Source organism: Notolabrus celidotus, chromosome 22, assembly GCF_009762535.1.
Source record: "Notolabrus celidotus isolate fNotCel1 chromosome 22, fNotCel1.pri, whole genome shotgun sequence".
Classification (NCBI taxonomy): Eukaryota; Metazoa; Chordata; class Actinopteri; order Labriformes; family Labridae; genus Notolabrus; species Notolabrus celidotus.
The window spans coordinates 4,587,952-4,605,418 of NC_048293.1; the positions used below are offsets into that span (position 1 = coordinate 4,587,952).

At 40.9% G+C, this 17,467-nt stretch overlaps 1 protein-coding gene across 1 annotated transcript in view; it reads left to right on the forward strand.

Moving 5' to 3' along the window:
- The first annotated feature begins 11,056 nt into the window (after nucleotides 1-11,056).
- Nucleotides 11,057-17,467, forward strand: part of stag1a (stromal antigen 1a) — a 66,950-nt gene continuing 60,539 nt past the window's right edge. The window contains exon 1 of the mRNA XM_034674821.1: nucleotides 11,057-11,293. The gene's annotated coding sequence lies outside the window, so the exon portion shown is untranslated. The remainder of the gene's footprint in view (nucleotides 11,294-17,467) is intronic.

A 17,467-nucleotide genomic window follows, 5' to 3' on the forward strand; every position in this document is an offset into this window, starting at 1 on the left:
CCATGAATAAAGAATGGTACCAGAACGTCCTCCGAGAGCAACTTCTCCCAACCATCCAAGGGCAGTTTGGTGATGAAGAATGCCTTTTCCAGCATGATGGAGCACCTTGCCATAAAGCAAAAGTCATAACAAAACGGCTCGGGGAACAAAACATTAAGATTTTGGGCCCTTGGCCAGGAAACTCCCCAGATCTTAATCCCATTGAGAACTTGTGGTCAATCCTCAAGAGGCGGGTGGACAATCAAAAACCCACAAATTCTGACAAACTCCAAGCATTGATTATGCAAGAATGGACTGCCATCAGTCAGGATTTGGTCCAGAAGTTGTTTGACAGCATGCCAGGGAGAATTGCAGAGGTCTTGAAAAAGAAGGGTCAACACTGCAAATATTGACTTATTGCATGAATTCTGTGTAATTCTCAAAAAAAGCTTTTGATGCTTATGAAATGCTTCTAATTGTATTTCATTATACCATAGAAACATCTGACAAAAACACCTAAAAACCCTGAAGCAGCAGACTTTGTGAAAATGTAATATTTGTGTCATTCTCAAAACTTTTGGCCATGACTGTACACCCTGTTTACACTGGGCCCCTTTTCTATATGGACCCCCCAAGGACTGTTTGGAGCTGAGGTCATGCACCCTCGTCCTTTACATATCCATTTTGGTGTTCAAGCAGCAGAACCAGAAATGTGTTTTCTGCTTTTCCCCTGATCTCTTGATCTCTTTACATATGTTTCTCTCAACTACAGAAAGACAGATCTTCAAATTTCCACTACACCAGCCTGTACAGATCCCTGACCTCTACTTTATCCAACACCCATGGGATTGAAGTGGAATATTTGTGACAAATTCTTTAGTCTGCATTGTTGTTTCAAAATCTGACCACTTAATCAAGGGTGTTGCACAAAACTATAACCCTTGTAATGTAGACACATTCGATAGACCTCTACCTGCATTGATGTTTTTGAAACGTTGCATGAGTTTATGTGCATGTACACATTCTCTTGCTTCTATTGAAATAATTGCTGCCTTAATAAATTTGAATTTGTCATTAAATGACAGTAATGAATCTTCCCTTCTTGTCCAATTAATATTTTAGCTTGCTGTGCACTTGGTTCCCTTGTTTCTCTGACTCCTCTGCAGCCAACTAATCGAAGGCAAGCATTGTTTCCCCTTTTAGCTCTGCTCTGCTCTGGTCTGGTGTTACTCAAGCTGCTAAATTCTCCACTATGTTCACATTATTGCTATTTATCCATCAGCTGCTTGGTGTTGAGCAGGTGCTGCACAGCATGGTGATTTTTTTTTCAGAACCTTTCAAATAAAACTGCTAAAAGAGAAATTGGAGAATGGTTTAAGTGAGACAACATGGTCAAGTTTGGTGCCATAAAACCAAAACATAGTGTTTCTACATATGCTTGGATTCAGGTTGTCCAGTCATCTCCCTTCTTTTTCATTATCTCTCTTCTGTCCGTTCTTCCCTCGTGAAAATAAGGGAGAAGGGGGAGGCAGAGCGTACAACTGGATCCTGCTGGGGTGAGCTGCTGTGGCCAGAACCTGCATCTTACCCTAGCTCTGCCTTCCCACCTTGCTTCCTACTTTTTTTCCTTGAGGTCGACCTCAATCCAAAACAGACTTCTTACCCTGGCTCTGTCTTTCCTATTCTCTTTCTAACACCTCTCTTTAAACTCATCTCTGTTTTCTCGCTCTTCTCTCCTTTATTACCTCATGAAATTGGGGAGTAGGGGGAGACAGAGTGTACAGCCTAACCAGACCTCCTACTCTTACTCTGTCTTTCCTATTTTCTCTCTAACATCTCTCTGTAACCTATTATCTGTTTTCTCTCTTTCTTCTCTCCTCTCTTTCCTTATACAATGGGAGAACAGGGGGAGGTAGAGCGTACAGCCTATACACTTTGTACTGTAGCCCATACAGACCTCTTGCCCTTGCTCTGCCCTTCCTGTCCTACTCCTTGTTTTTTTCCTCTTTTCTTTTCTCTCTTCTCATGAGGGTATGACGGGTGGTGAGGGTTAACATGACGAGCGGTGGATCCAGGGACCTGGACCTAGCTGCTGATCCTCCCACCAGTGACAGGAGGTACCCACTTGTTAACTCTGGTAATGTACTGACTCTTGCTGCCCATCTATCCCCATGTTTTGGGACATAAGGGGCCATATGGCAGGTGACATAATGGAGCAGGTATTTCACTTTTGTGCTTATCCTTTTCATCAGAGCACTTGTACCTTGTGCTTATTTCAAACTATGCTCTACTTGATTTGTTGTATGGCTCCCAGTTTTGTGAGCTGGATTCATTCTCACGGTACATCAAATTGCCCTGAGATATACTTTGCTTTCGCACTGTCCCCCTGTGGACAAAAATGTACATTTAATCTAATCCAATGCAATTATCTATCTGTTTTTCATTTGAATCGACCCATTCCACAGCACAAAATGTAATTTGAACCATTAATAATATAAAAGTATCAATAAGTGCTGCAGTACAGCCAGTGTCTGGTTTCTTGTGAATGCAAAATAAGCTTTTAAACTTGTTTGAAATTTTACAGCAACTCCATGCAAAGTACAGAACCTTCCATTTGAAGCCCATTATGAATGAGCAATAAAGTATCTGATTGCAAAATGGGTCAATCAGAGACTTTTTCTTGAGGAAGCTGAGGGGCTTTAATGTTGATAGATCACTTTTAAAAATATTTTGTCCATCAATTATTGAGTCTATTTTAACCTTTTCGATGACCTCTTGGTTTGGTAACCTCAGCACTTCTAATGAAAACAGGTTGGGTTATGCTGTCAAAGTCTGCCGAAAGATTGTTGGCGCTAATCTTAATGATCCACTCAGAGCCACTCAGAAGGCAAAGGCCATCCTTGAAGACCCTCACCACCCCCTTTATTCAGAGTTTAGACTTTTGCCAACAGTGAGGAGGTTCACTTATACTAGGAGGGCCAGATCTAACAGATATCTATAGGGGTCAGCAACCTTTAACGCTCAAAGAGCCCTTTGGACCCGGTTTCCACAATAAAGAAAACACCGGGAGCCGCAAATCCTTTTTGACATCTAAAGAAGATAACAGTGCGTATATTGTTTTTCTACTTTTATGCTATGTATAATAAACTATAGTGTGTTGCTTATGAAATCAATGAAGTGCTGCAGGGAAACTAAAATTGTACTTATGTATGCAAAGAAAACATTTAAAACATTTTAAACTCTGGGGAAAAGGACACCAGTGCATGTTAAATTGGGGGTCGCGACTCAAAAAGGTTGAGAACCGCTGATCTACGGGAGTTACATAGTTATGTATTCAGATTAAATGTGTGAACCAATAGTTTCACGTACTGGTCCTTTAAAATCTGGTGACTAACTGGTATATAACACTAACTATTGACCTTTATTCTTTTAAAATCATTTTTAAGAGGAAGCTCAAAAACAAACTCTCTCCAGCTCTTTCTTTCTACAGTAGGAGCCCTGCAGTCATTCACAAATAGTGAACAGCTCTATGTAAATGAGGGAGGGTAGACCTCAAACATGTGCTGTTTACTTATACACAGCAACCAGAGTGCTGGTTTTGCTTAATTGGCCTGGAAATGTCGACCAAATTAGCTCCTGAAATGAGTTCAATACAAACAAACAGAGCTCTGAAAGAGAAGTGAATTCCTCATCCGGTCCCTGGAAACATTTTCATCGTGGCCATGCTCCCCAGAGAGACGTATGTTGGTCGAGAATTAAACTCACCACAGTACTTTCTCTTTCTTTATTTCTCTATCTCATCCATGCATCTACTTTAAATTTCTTCTCAGAGGATGAGGAGGAACATCTAGTGTTTCCATGGTTACGGTGAATAAAAGTACATCAGACCCGGCTATTTAGGGCACGGTTTTAAAATCCCATCGACTGCTCTGCAGGGCCAGGGTTTTTTGGAAAGAGATTCATCGTATTCAGACTCTGAGGTGCAGCCTCCAGGGAAGGGTTGGTGACTTGCTGTGATAAGAGCATGCCGAGGGAAGCAGAGATGAGCTGACAGCTGCAGGGAGGAAGAGGAGAAGGGAAGGGGAGGATTGGAGAGAGGTTTTTAAGGAGTCAAGCACATGGGAGAACCATAATGGAGAGCTTTCTGCACTGTCCGCCTCTCTTGCTCTAAGTTAAGTCAAGATGAAATGAATTATGGAGTATGGTGGAGGAGAAAGTGGAGGAGACTCTGAGTGACTTGTCTTCACATTTCTGCTGCAACCTCAGGCTTTTCCTCTCAGACACATATGATATCCATTTCTGTTTCTACCTTCTGCTCACACACACTTAAGCACATGTGCAGTAGGATGTTTCTCTGCCAATTTCACACTTTCTTGTCACAGGAAGTGTCATAATTCTCAGTCTGTGGGTGAAATACTTCCACTCATGGACATTTAATTTACATTTTTTCACAGCTGAGTTAACAGTCTGGTGATTTATCTCATAAATACCCAGGAAATAATCTTTGGTATAGATTTCTGTACGGCATAAATCTCTACTCCTCGCTGCACTACCTCTCACTCAGGTCTGTTTTGGATGTTCTGTGCTTACGGACTCCCAACAGGGTGTCATTATTCAAAGCATGGGTCCTTGGATGTCTGGGTGCGTGTTCTCATTACGGCCGGCGCTGATGAGAGCAGAAATAAGTGAACCGCAACCACAGACAGGACACATTCATCACCACGGGCCCTCCCTCGGCGGCAGAAGGGAATGGAACACAGAAGGGAAGAAGGAAAGTGGGCAAGGGACCAATTCTGGGAAACGTCTGGAGACAAGATGAGGATCTTATACTGAGATTAGGCACTGCAGCAATAAAAAAGTGTGTGTGTTTGAGTGTGTTTGAGTGTGAATGTCTCTATAAAGGAGGTGAGCGTGTTGTACGACAAATATCTGCTTCATAAGTGAGGCTGTGATGGGCTGTTATGTTTCTTCCCTAGCTGATACAGCACTCAACCTTTCATACATTTTGCATGACCACAATGGTGGGAAAGGCAGAGAAAGAGAGGGGGAGGGAGGGAGGGAGGGAGAGAAAAGGGGGGAGGCAACACAGAGACATGTAGAGAGAGTCAGAATCGGGGTATCAGACACAAAACACTGCAAGCAAGGTCAAAGGGAATTAAAAATAGAACAGGCCACATAGAGGCGCCGTGTTAGTCAACAGCCCCACAGATGAGACTGAATAACACAGACGTGTGTTGTTGTGTAACTCTCAACACGTCGAGTGAGCGTATTTCCACTCACAGACTGTTTCAAACGAGTCCCCACAGCCGTCATCAGAGCCCCCTTGACCCCCTCCAGCTTGTGTTTCCCCACAGATTGAGATGTTTGTCAGCTCTCTTCACTATTTGAGTTATAACCTGCCATTACCTTGACAGTCTAAAAGGGCTTTTTGCTCTGCAGACAGCCTCTGTTGCTATGGTTACAGCCCGGGACTACGTTTTTTTAGATTAGGGTGGATGCTGTGATTGAGAGTGTATTACGGGCATGCATTCAAGTATGACCGTTTCAATGCATGTGTGCACGACGCAGTTTCTCAGAATCTGCATCCAGGCTTGAAATTGGGGCAATCGCAATGCTCAATGTGGATCCAGACACCCCGGTGCAGACACAGTGAAAGTCTGCAGGTTATGTAACTCCACACTGCACCATGCATACTTAAAAAGTAAGGTGCAGCCTGAATGGGAACACCTACATTAGCTTAAATACATTTGAATAAAGACAAAGCCAGAAAAGAGTCTGCAGAATGAGATTTCGGAGTCTGAGGATGTTAATGTTGAAGACATGATGGAGAAGAGATTTAAAAAAAACTGGAGCAAAACACTGCAACACACTGCAACACCCATCACAGACAGACGCTTTTTATCTCAGTCTGTCTGCTTGAAAAAAAAAAAAGATGAGAGGACAATCAGTCAGACGGTTTCTTTTAAGTGATGATGTGTGGTGATTCAGAGACACGGGGGATGTTAAATATGCAAATGTATGAGGTTAAATCTGGAAGATAACTACTCTTTATAAATGCATGTTTATTTATACATCATTATGCACGTTTGGGACACTGGCTGTATATAAAGATGGAATACACGTCTCCTCCTCCTCCCATTGTACAAAAGTGATTCCAAAATACTTCCAGGATATGTGCTGACATCTTACACCTTTGGAGTCAGAGCCTTTGTAGTAAGGCTGCGCAGTAGGGATCAGCTGGTGGAGCCACAGTATTGATTTCCCACCTCTTCCACTTACTAAAATACACATTCAAATTACCAATACAATGGTGAAGATCCCTCAGGATGGTGCTTACCGGAGAGCAACAGCTTCCTTTAAAGCAGACACTCACACTTATGAAAAGTTAGTGACTCTTGCGCCCATAATCTCTCAAACTCGTCCTTTATTCTGCTAATCCAGTGGATTCTCTGTCGCAAGAGCTTGTTAACAGACTTGCCAATTATGGTGTAACATCCTTTTTTTAGCATTGGATAACTAATTAAAACTAAACTTCTCAGAAAAGTTCTCACCTGGGTGTCAATCTGCATGACAAAGACTAACTTTGATGACAGAAACCATGTTTGTAAATAAAGGATTTGACTTGTACTCTCATTTTAACATTTGATCGATTTCCCATCTTGTCCAGTGTGCATATATGTGTCCTGTGTGTTCATATGTGTCCAGTGTGTACTTATGTGGGATGAGGTGCACCATTGTTGTGAGGCTGGGTGGATGTTTATTGTTTATTGTGTTTATACATGTATTCCTGTACAGACGGTGGCAAGAAACCTCCTTATTAAAGACAAATAAAGATCTATCTATCTATCTATCTATCTATCTATCTATCTATCTATCTATCTATCTATCTATCTATCTATCTATCTATCTATCTATCTATCTATCTATCTATCTTAAGATGGAGGGGGCGGGGTTTATGAGCAATACTGCAGCCAGTCAGTAGGGGGAGCTCTAAATATTTAAGCTTCACTTTTCAGGATGTGTATTGTCATCCATCATTTTTATACTGTCTACAGTTCAGTTCTCACCTGGTGGGTTGAAACCCAAAGTGGGTCATGGATGTGTGCCCTGAAATATGTGTCAAGATTTTGACTCACACCTTCATTTGAGGGGCTTGTTTTACCTATGATGCCGTGCGCTTGCAATAAATGGGTAGTTTAGTCGCACTCGAACACAGTAGGTGGCGATAGTACACCTTAATGCTGGTTAACACCCAACATTAAATGACAGATTGAAGAAAGTTGGGTTTCGAGGCTAGATCAGTTGGTTTGAATCACAAGTATGTTTAAAAGGCTGCATTAATGGACTCAATAGTGATACATTGTCATACATTTTCATGTTTTTAAAAACAGTAAAATGCCCTTAACTAGCAGACAAAAAAAATCCATGTTCAGCATTTTCAAAACAAGTTTCAAAAGCTAATCCTTGCATATGTTGTAAAGAGAGCAGTCAGAATATTGTGTCAGCTGATGAAACAACAAAAGAGATATTTGCAAACCCATCACTGATCCTCTGACAGGCAGCAGACCCGCCTCAGGCCTTGCAAAATCATTTATTTCTGGTTGATGTAATTTGTTGTCCTGCATTTTTTTCGATCCAAAGAAGACATAACGATTACTCTGCTGTTCTGACATCTTAGTTTAGTGATTTAAGAGCTGCAGTCATGGCGCCTTTTTCTGCATGTTAAAACTTATTTTAGGGCATCTTGTTTCCTCTACAGAAGCATTCACTTTGAGAGAGCTGATTTGACTTTTATGATGGAGAACTTTTTGAAGTAAAAAGAGCAAGATGACTACTACTAAGAAACATTTTATGTTGGCCTGGGGGAGTACCCTGCTTATTCCTGCATTGCTTTGCTGCAACTGACCTTTAACCTCTAAATTACAACAGAGATACTTATTTAAAAAAAACATTTTAAAGCTATATTTTGGGAATTTGCGCCTTTGGTGGATAGGAAAGCAGAGGAGAGACAGGAAATGCAGGGAGCAGAGAGCAGGGGAAGACATACAGCAAATGGTCGAGGCCGGGAGTCAAACCTGCGACTGCTGCGACGAGGACTATAGCCTCTATATGTGGGGACCATGCTTACATTGACCCCTTTCAGCAGAGATAGTTATAACAGATACTTGGTAATAGTGTTAAAAAGAATAAGAATGTGTGTTTCTTTACTTATGGAAACAAACAGAGAACCTTGAGTCAACAGAAATGTGTTTTCATTTACTGGTTTGGACTTTAAGAGTAACTGAGGAGGAGATAAATCTGGCTGTGAATCACCAAGACTTTTACCTTTGACGACGTGTGTTGGAAGAAGTTTTTCAAAGTATGAATTGCACAAAATCAAGACAAAGACAAGTGTTGCACATTCATATATGCTTCATAAAATCACAATCTCTAACATGACTTAATGCATGTTAAGAGTCAATATAAAAAAAACTGTTAAAAAGTTTGGTGTGTCAAAATATAGACATAATCTTCAAGCTTCTCAGAGGATTATTTTGAAGGGTTGATGAAAACGGAGCAACTTTATTATTGCTTCTGTCTCGATTCTGCTGACACGCTGCACCTGTGGAGCGCCAAATTACACTGACATTAGAGATGATGTCTGACTGTGTGTGTGCGTGTTTGTGTGTGTGTGTGTGTGTGTTTGAAATAACCCTGAGGCGAGGATCTGGCTGCAGCTTTTATAGGCAAGACGTGCTGTTGCCATAGCAAACGACAGTGCGTCTGTCCATCAGATACACCACCCTGCACATTTGTTAGTAGGTAAGTGTGTGCGTCTGAGTGTGGGTGTGTGCGTCAATACCTTACCTATAGCAAAGATTAAAAATAAAAAAAGATGAACACATAAGACTTTCTCAAACACACTCACACACACGTAATGCAGGTGTCTGATTTCCATTTAATGACTCTCAAATGGTGCTAATATAATTAAGTGAGGCCTCTCTGTCTCTGTCCGTCTCTCTGTATCAGGCTGCAGTGAGCAGCAGTAAGTAATGCATGTCCATCCAGAGTCTGTAATTAGGTTTAAGCACGTCAAACTCAAGCCCGAGGACCTCGTGGAGATGAATGACATTAAGAGTTAGGTCAAATACTCTTTTCTTTTCTTTCTTCTCCTCTAAAGAAAAGAGGGAGCAATGATAAAGAGGAAAAGAGGTGTCAAAGATAGCCCCAGGTCAAAGGTCATTCACATTTTTTGTGTTATTCTAAGGATAAATCTGAAAGATGCATGCTCTGCAGATATAAAACCTACATATATTTATTGATCAATATAATCTTGCATTGGTTTTCAGACAAAATAGCAATAAAATACGTTTGTGCAAGCAACCACAACTTTCATTTTAGCTGATTTTCTTAGCAATGCCTTTCTTTTTTAATTTAAGATTAATTTAAGCCCTTACAGAATTCGGTTGCAGCCTTTACCTGTGAGACTTATCATCATAGTTATGTATCTTTAAATGATTTGTACTACTTTTGTTTGACTCACACTTGCATCTTATTTTTGTCTGTAATCCAATTTTTATCTTATTTTAACAAAGTTTACAAGACAAATAGGCTACATGGATAAGAGTGTGACAGGAGGAACCAAAAGAAAAACAAAATCTAAACACATAAAATAATTATTATAATTTGCATGACCAAAACGTTCATCCTGACGCCCTGATTAGGTGACAAGACTGAACGCTTCAGGCGCTCCTTTGTGCGCACCGCCATCAGACTGTTAAACAGTAACGGAGGCCACAGACTGCATCACGCAGACCACTGATCCATACCATCCCTGCATTGTCTGTTACACTCCATCATCTCATCTCGTACTGTCTCTCCGACTGCTGATGACGTTATAATGCATATTACATTATATTATATAAGTATCTTTGCTATATTATATTATGTTATATTACATTATTATTGTTTACTACACTTTCTGTCATATTATATACCCATATTTATTAATTATATTGCTTAATCTGTCATTACCAACCATATTCACACCATGTCAACCTGTCACTACTGAAACAGTTTTAATACTGCCTGTAATTACTGCTATTTAAACCATTTGTAACATTTGTATTTATCTAAATTCCATTTGTAAAAATTGATATATCTGAATTGTATTCAATCTTTATTTATTACCCGGCTTTCTTTCTGATCTTCTGGTTGTGTAAGAAGCTTGCACAGGGTGGTCAAGACCCCTCCGCTTTGTGTCGGTGTCTTGTCTCACCCTGTTGGGATTCTTTTTCCAATAACAACCTGCTAACCATACATTATCCCTTACTAATCTATTTTTATTTTTACTTATTTTATTTTACTGATTGGAACTTTTTCTTGATTGTACTTGTGTCTGGGTTGCTGCAACAACTGAAATCCCCCCAATCAATAAAGACATATTTACTTATCTTATCAAATTAGGAATGCTGGTGTTGATAATAAGATAAGATAAGATAAGATAAGATAAGATAAGATAAGATAAGATATTACTTTATTGATCCCCAGGGGGGGGGAATTCAGTTGTTACAGCAACCCAGACATAAGTACAATCAAGAAAAAGTTTTAATAAGTAAAATAAAATAAAATAAAATAAGTACAAATAAAATAGATAAATAAAGCTAGAATACAATTTAGATATATACAATGTTACCATGGAATTTAGATTAAATAGAAGTAATTACAGGCAGTATTAAAAATGTTTCAGTAGTGACAGGTTGACATGGTGTGATTATTGTTGGTAATGACAAATTAAGCAATAAATAAAAATAAATATGGGTATGTAATACGATCATTATAACTGGATTTCTCTCTGTGATATTATTACAGGTAGACTTTGAGCAATCTGTTATTTATTTTGCTGAATACACAAACTTAATAATAACAGTACCTTTATGACACAGTGTTGTTAAATCAGTAATTGAGCTGATAGAGAAGGCGGGGAGTCTCTCTGATTCCATGCGCGTGCCCGTCGGTCTCTGTTTGCGGGGTCTCGCGGTTCCTCCCTCCTCGTGCTCGCCCCCCCTCCATATCCCCCTCCGGAGGCGCGTGTCCGCCACGTCCCGGTGTGTCCGCCAGGGGGCAGTTGTGTCTCGGTCTGAGGCTGCGCCGCTCCCGCTGCATCACAGAGAGGAAAATACCACCAGATGGCGGTTTAGGATTGCTGCTCTTCTCTCAAGGCGCGGTTCCGCTCGCACGGCCAATTTTCAATAATAAAATACGCACAATATTAAAACGAAAATCGATTTATTGTTTCGGAAGGTGTTAATCGATTCGGCGATGGTCGTGAAAGGTGAGTGTGTGGTGTTTTCGTCGTGTTTTGTGCGGTGGGAAGGGAGACGGAGCACAGATTAAAGATGGTGGACACAGACAGGGAAGACTGGTTGGTTGGGGGATGGGCGTTAGCGGCTAACGGAGGTGAATGTGCTTTCTCTCTCTTCCTCAGTTACATTATAGCCTAGCAGAGCCGTTAGCTCCAGAGCTAGCCCCCCAATATTTTTAGGCAAGACAACTTGCAAGAGGGGCAAGTGTCTGCCGCAGCGCTGCCCTGCTCTGACACCTATTTCCACTCGGTGCTGGAGTTTGGCTTGTCAACAAATAAAGAGCCATGCGGTGTGACGCGTTTTCTTGGTGTTTGCATGGCAGGATTCAGAGCATCACCTTCTCTCATTTGCACAGCCGTATTATGAATGCACGCTACAGTATGCTCTCCTGCTTTCTCTGGTTTGTCATTCACGCAGATGCCATATTGTTGTCCCTCTTCACTTTTTCCTCTCTTCTTAGTTTTCTTTTTTCCACACTGAGTGAGAAATAAACGTGATCCTTGTTCCTACTTTTTCCCTTGCATCACAGCCTCTTGTCTTGGCTTCAAGTTTTCAGAGTAGTGGTGACTTCTCAACCCCAGCACATAATAATAAACGTGTTGCTCTGTAATGACTGACAGCACATGCATGCTTGTTAATATAGCACCAGTTTGCAGTATGGACTCAATGTGCTATGTTTCACTACATTATTATGGCGCTTTCTCTTCCCCCTTCCCGCCCCCCTCCTGTGCGGGAAACAGGCAACACTGAGCGGGGAAACATGAGTCACATTAGGGGGATGGGCTCCAGCAGCCATCCCGACAGGTCTGAACATGCCCCATTTGTGGTCGTCCCTCCCCTCCCAACACTGACCCATGCACAGCTCACCCTGTTTAGTGTAGTTAAGGCTGGTTGATGGGAGGTCAGTGTCCCTCCTGGCTGTGTGCATCAATCTCAGTTTGTTGCATAACTGCTTTGTTTACAGTCAGCCATGTGATTCTTTTCATGCAGGATGTCTTGGATTACTATCTGCAGCCTGTTTGTCTGCCAAGTTGTCTTCTATTGTCATCATCCTGTACTGCTCCTATGATGTTTCATGTATCCTGCAGGACATGTGGAACAGCATGTTCAGCACTGTAGGAATGGTATTTAAATAGGTTAATTTATGATGGCCTACCTTTGCAAACATTTCCATAACCATCTGAATGCAATATAATAACACTTAATTGTACATCATGAAACTGCTTGGAACAGATGCATTTTTTTTAGTGATGGCTGATAGTTATAAGATTATGCACATGAATACATTTTAGAGCACAGTTTTCAAAGTAATTATATCAAAGTAATTATATACTATTGTATCATTAATATAATAATAAAATAATCAGACATGACTTTCTGCATGTTTGAACATTTCCTGCATTTGTATATTTGCAATTTAAGGACTCTGTAATGCAAAAATGACATTGAAATTTAATATGCATCTAATTAATATTAAATATCAATCCTTTTGTTGCTGATATGACAAAATTATACAACTTGAGAAGGAATAGCTAACAAACTGAATAGTGTGGCAAATATTTTACATATTGTGTAATTTATTTAGGTCCACTTTTTTATTTGTACATTAATGTTCAACACAAAATGTCATTTTAATACAAATCTAATCAACTGGAGGTTATTGTGATTATCGTTAATTTTTTTACTTCTTCATTTAACTCAAAGGCAGTGGCATATTTGCTGTTAAGTGGTATGGTTTAATGGTATAATAATTACAGCAGGTTCTGTTACAGTGCCCTTTGGTCTGTTGATTTGTATTGGTGGGAACAGTGTGATCTAGTTTTCCTGCATAAATTGTAACCGACTGGCCCACCCAACAAGGTTGTCAATTGCCATTACATTTCTTTGAAGCCTCTTATTTTTGACATGAGCCAAAATTAGCATACAACCCAATACCCCATCTGGGTCCAAGAAAGTGTTTGTGTCAGTATAAAATTTGTATATATTCCTGAGCATTTACATTGGAGGACGCATCTGTAGACTGTCATCTTAAGTGCAAAACCAAGGACAGCTCACTCTCATCTTGCTTGAGCAGAAAAAAGTTCAAGTTTGTTTGTTGGAATTTCTGAAATTAAGGTTAACTCTGAAAAACCTTCAAAAAATGTTCACTAAACTGAAGCTGCAATTTGCAAGTAGAATGTTTCTACTGCAAATGGCCGTGAAGTCTTACTCCATCTATTTTGATGTGGACCTCCATGTCATCTTGGGCAGAAAACCGTCCTCCATGTCTGTGGACTGTATCGTTGAGAACTTCATTGGAAAAGACACCTTTGCAAGAGTTGGCAAATGCAGGACGTCAACCACCAAAGAGGTTCGAAATGTAATTATCACAAAGATGGACTCATTGTCGGGGCAGTAAAAGGATGGCACCCTGCAGGAGTTTAGGACTGTAAATCCTGACACCTGGGAGTTTTTGAGGTGGGACAGCTCCTTCATCTACAAAAGACACCTGTGTCAGGAGTTTAAACAGCGAGGCATGAATTGGGAGGACTATGTCAACATATTACCACGCCCCACTCTTCACTTGAAAGAGATCCAGAATTTCCTGTTTCAGGAGGCTTCAGCTCTTCAACTTGGCTTGTAACGCTCTAAGTCTTAAGAACGTTATGCTGGCAGACCAGGGGAATCAGCCATTAATGGTCAAAGTGATCAAATTTGGATCAGCCTGTGATGTCTCAAAAGAAGACCAGATTTAGTATATTCATCCCAAGTTTTACAGAGCTCCATAAGCCATTCTATGTCTGCCGTGTAATGAGGCAATAAATATGAGGGTCCAAGGCTGCATCCCTGCCATGTTCTGCCTTGGCTTCGTGCTTTACCCTGGATGCTGTGACTATGAGATGCTCGGTTAACAGAGTTTTAGTTTTACCTAACTCTGGGACAACTGCCAGGAAGACATGGTCAAAATTTGGAAACCCATAATACCTTTTTGGGTTTGGATCCAAACCATGGATCAGCTGCATCTCCAGCTTCCTGGATGACCTCAAGGAAATCCTGCAGACATCAAACAGTCATCTGTCAAACGCAGATCTCATGGCAGAAAGGCTGATCTGGAAAAGGTTGGGAAGCTAGTCAAGCAAATAAAAATGTTGGATCCATCTCAGAGACTTACACTTCGCCAGAATCCCCTCATTACAATGTGTCATCTGTTGGACTCTTGTCGGCAGAGTCCAACAGATGATCAGGGTGAGACTGAGCCTGACCAGTCATCCTCCATGCACAGTTCTGGGGCTCAAAGTCAAGAAAAACAACTGCCAGTCTCGGAGGAGGATGCATCCAGCTTGGTTCATACCAAGCCTCTGGGAAAGAAAAACAGGGCCTATAATGAAAATTTGCAGACATACGAAACTGTGCAGACATGCAACAGAGGCAGAGATGACATATCTTCCCAGTAAAAGACAAAGACTTGTGAAGGAAGATCCCTGGTTTAAAGGCCCTTTGGTGAAATTTACATGGGCACCAAAAGAATCCCAGAGATCTCCGGCGCCAGACAAAAGGGTCCTTATACCAAGCTCAAAACCCCTTAAGAGTGTCGATCATTTGGGATTTTGGCTCTACGGTGATCCAGCCTGGATCTAAGAGAAGAAAATGGAGGGCAGCAGTATTCCTAGTTAACACCACAACCTCAGGAAAAGTACAAGTGGTGAGATGTGAGTAACTAAGATCTGGATCTTTGGTCTAGTTACATCAAGCATGGTAATAAAGCTATGTTGGAAAAATTTGGAGTGAATTTGGGACCCCCTACTCAATTCATACAGTTCCCTTCAATGACTAATGGATGTTCTGGATCCATGAGTGACAAGTATGGAGCCATGAAAGAAGTGACGTCATGTGAGAGAGAAAACAAGGCATGTGTAAATCCATGATCTCAGTTTACCAATCCAAGCGTCCCCTTTATAATATGTACGAGAGGTTTGGCAATCTGGTTGCACAGTTTGGTAATCTGGGAGAACGGATTTGGAAACCATGTGTAATTATGAGATTCTCTGCGGGCAGTCCGTTAATTAATATCCAACTGTTACGATGGCCCGGAGAAATGCTGCTCAACCCGTGTTTGAGCTTAATATGAAACAGGGTGTCAATTATGAACCTTGCGCATGAATTTGGGATCTGAGTGTACGGATATACACATGGCCCCCTTTTTTGTCTCGCCTGACACCTAGGGTGGCTTCTTACACTCCTGATCACGTGGTAGATTTAATGTGGTAAGGAGATGATTGTCACCAAAGGAAAACCAAGGTCAGCTCTAAATAACTTGGTGCTCTTGTATAGTCATTATTTGTGTCCTTTGGTTTGACATGTAAAAGACATTTGAGATCTAGTTAATCACACAACCGTATAGTAGTGTGACTTTTTCCTCTGTTTCAAAGTAGAGTCAAAGTCAAAGCAGACCTCTTCATAGTGGTTTACTTGGCAGCAGGAAACTGTAGTTTTGGACTGAGTCAAACACACAAGGACAGCTGTATTATAGACATTGATAATCCATTTTGAAGAGCTGCACACTTGTTCCAAATTTCTTGATGGGATATTTTCTAAACAGGAATGTTGTGTCTATAGTTGGTCTTGTGCCAAAGACAAGACATCCCAGAGTTTCCAAATATCCACACAGTTTTTATTTCTGTTTGTGCAGTGGAGTAATAAATATTCATTTATACATCAGCCTGTCTTTGCCTCAGGCTTTGGAACAATTTGAAGCTGACATTCAGCAGCGTTTCTTGCATAACTTTCTAAAGGTGGCTGATGGGAAGAACATGCCATTGTTGGAAACCTTTCTAGATGACATCGAGGGTCGCCAGAAATGATGAATTCCACCCACCTCCTCTGTCATTTAAATTGCTTTGCTCTCTGCCCCGTCTCTTCCCATAAGCACATTGACTGTGAATCCTATTATAGTCATTTATGCTAGTGTACACACAGCTATTTTAAAGGTGATAATAGGTAGTGGTGAATAAGTAATGGGTATTTGTTATGAGGAGAATTGGTTTCAGGCAGCTGTTCTTTTGAGAAGCAAATGGCTATTCCATATGGCCGAGAGAAAAAGTGCTTTGTGGCGATACAAGCAGGGTACTGAGTGTCTCTATTAATATAATCATGGAGCCACTAAATGATATTGTTTGAGATGATAAATCACATTGTAAAGAGCAACCAGGATTCTTTATTAGAAAGTGAGCCATACAATAGTCCCAGAGGCTCTCACGGCAGACACCATATGCCTATAATGGCACAGCTTGGGAGATTATGTAATGTGTTTGACATTTGTCAGAGGCTATTACACAGTGACCTTGATTCAAGAAGGGGGCTGTAGAAAGAATAATATTTCCTGTTCGTATTGTTGTCCAGCCTGTGGTGGGTTTCAGCATATTCAGGGGGAAGTCAAAGGAAAACCAAAATCTGTTTGTCCTCTAGTCTTTGAATTGTGTCTGTAGTTTTACATAAAGCCCTACATTCAGGACTGGAACCAGTTGAAGCGTAATTGCAATCAGTATGAGATTAACATAAGTGTCATCAAGCCTATTAAAACAATAGATCAAGGTTACGTTCAAACAGGTTGATGTGATGACGTTTGTTGTTTGCAGTTTTCAAGTTTCCTCTCTTCCCTTAAAGTAACGGTGCCACATTACTCCGCTCATGTCAATTTGCAAACAGACCTGCATAACACTTTCTAAAGAGCGCTGTCTCTCCCAGCAGCTGCTTTGTGATGTGGTTTCCTGTTGTGTAATTAGCTGCGGTTTTTGTTCTCAAACCTGTTGTCTCTCTGTCACATACTTTGCACAGGTTAACTCGGATCAAGCCCAAAACAGGATCGCTGTACAGTGTACAGTACAGCCGAGCTGAATTTGTTTACTTAAGTGCAGGCTGCTGAAATGAGGTCTGGCAGCAGTTTTGAACATTTCTTTTCTTCCCTTTTTTTATTTAAGTGAGCCGAAGAATCCATGCACTATTGTTGCACAGAAGCTGCGCTGTAGGAGGAAAATTAAATTCTGGAAATTGAATCAGACGTGCGCTATGCAAAAAATATTGACAATGCTTACAAGTTGCACAGTTCTGTTTTGAACATTAAAGTGTCCTAATCAGTTTCAGCTGTCAATTCTGAAGAGTAAGAG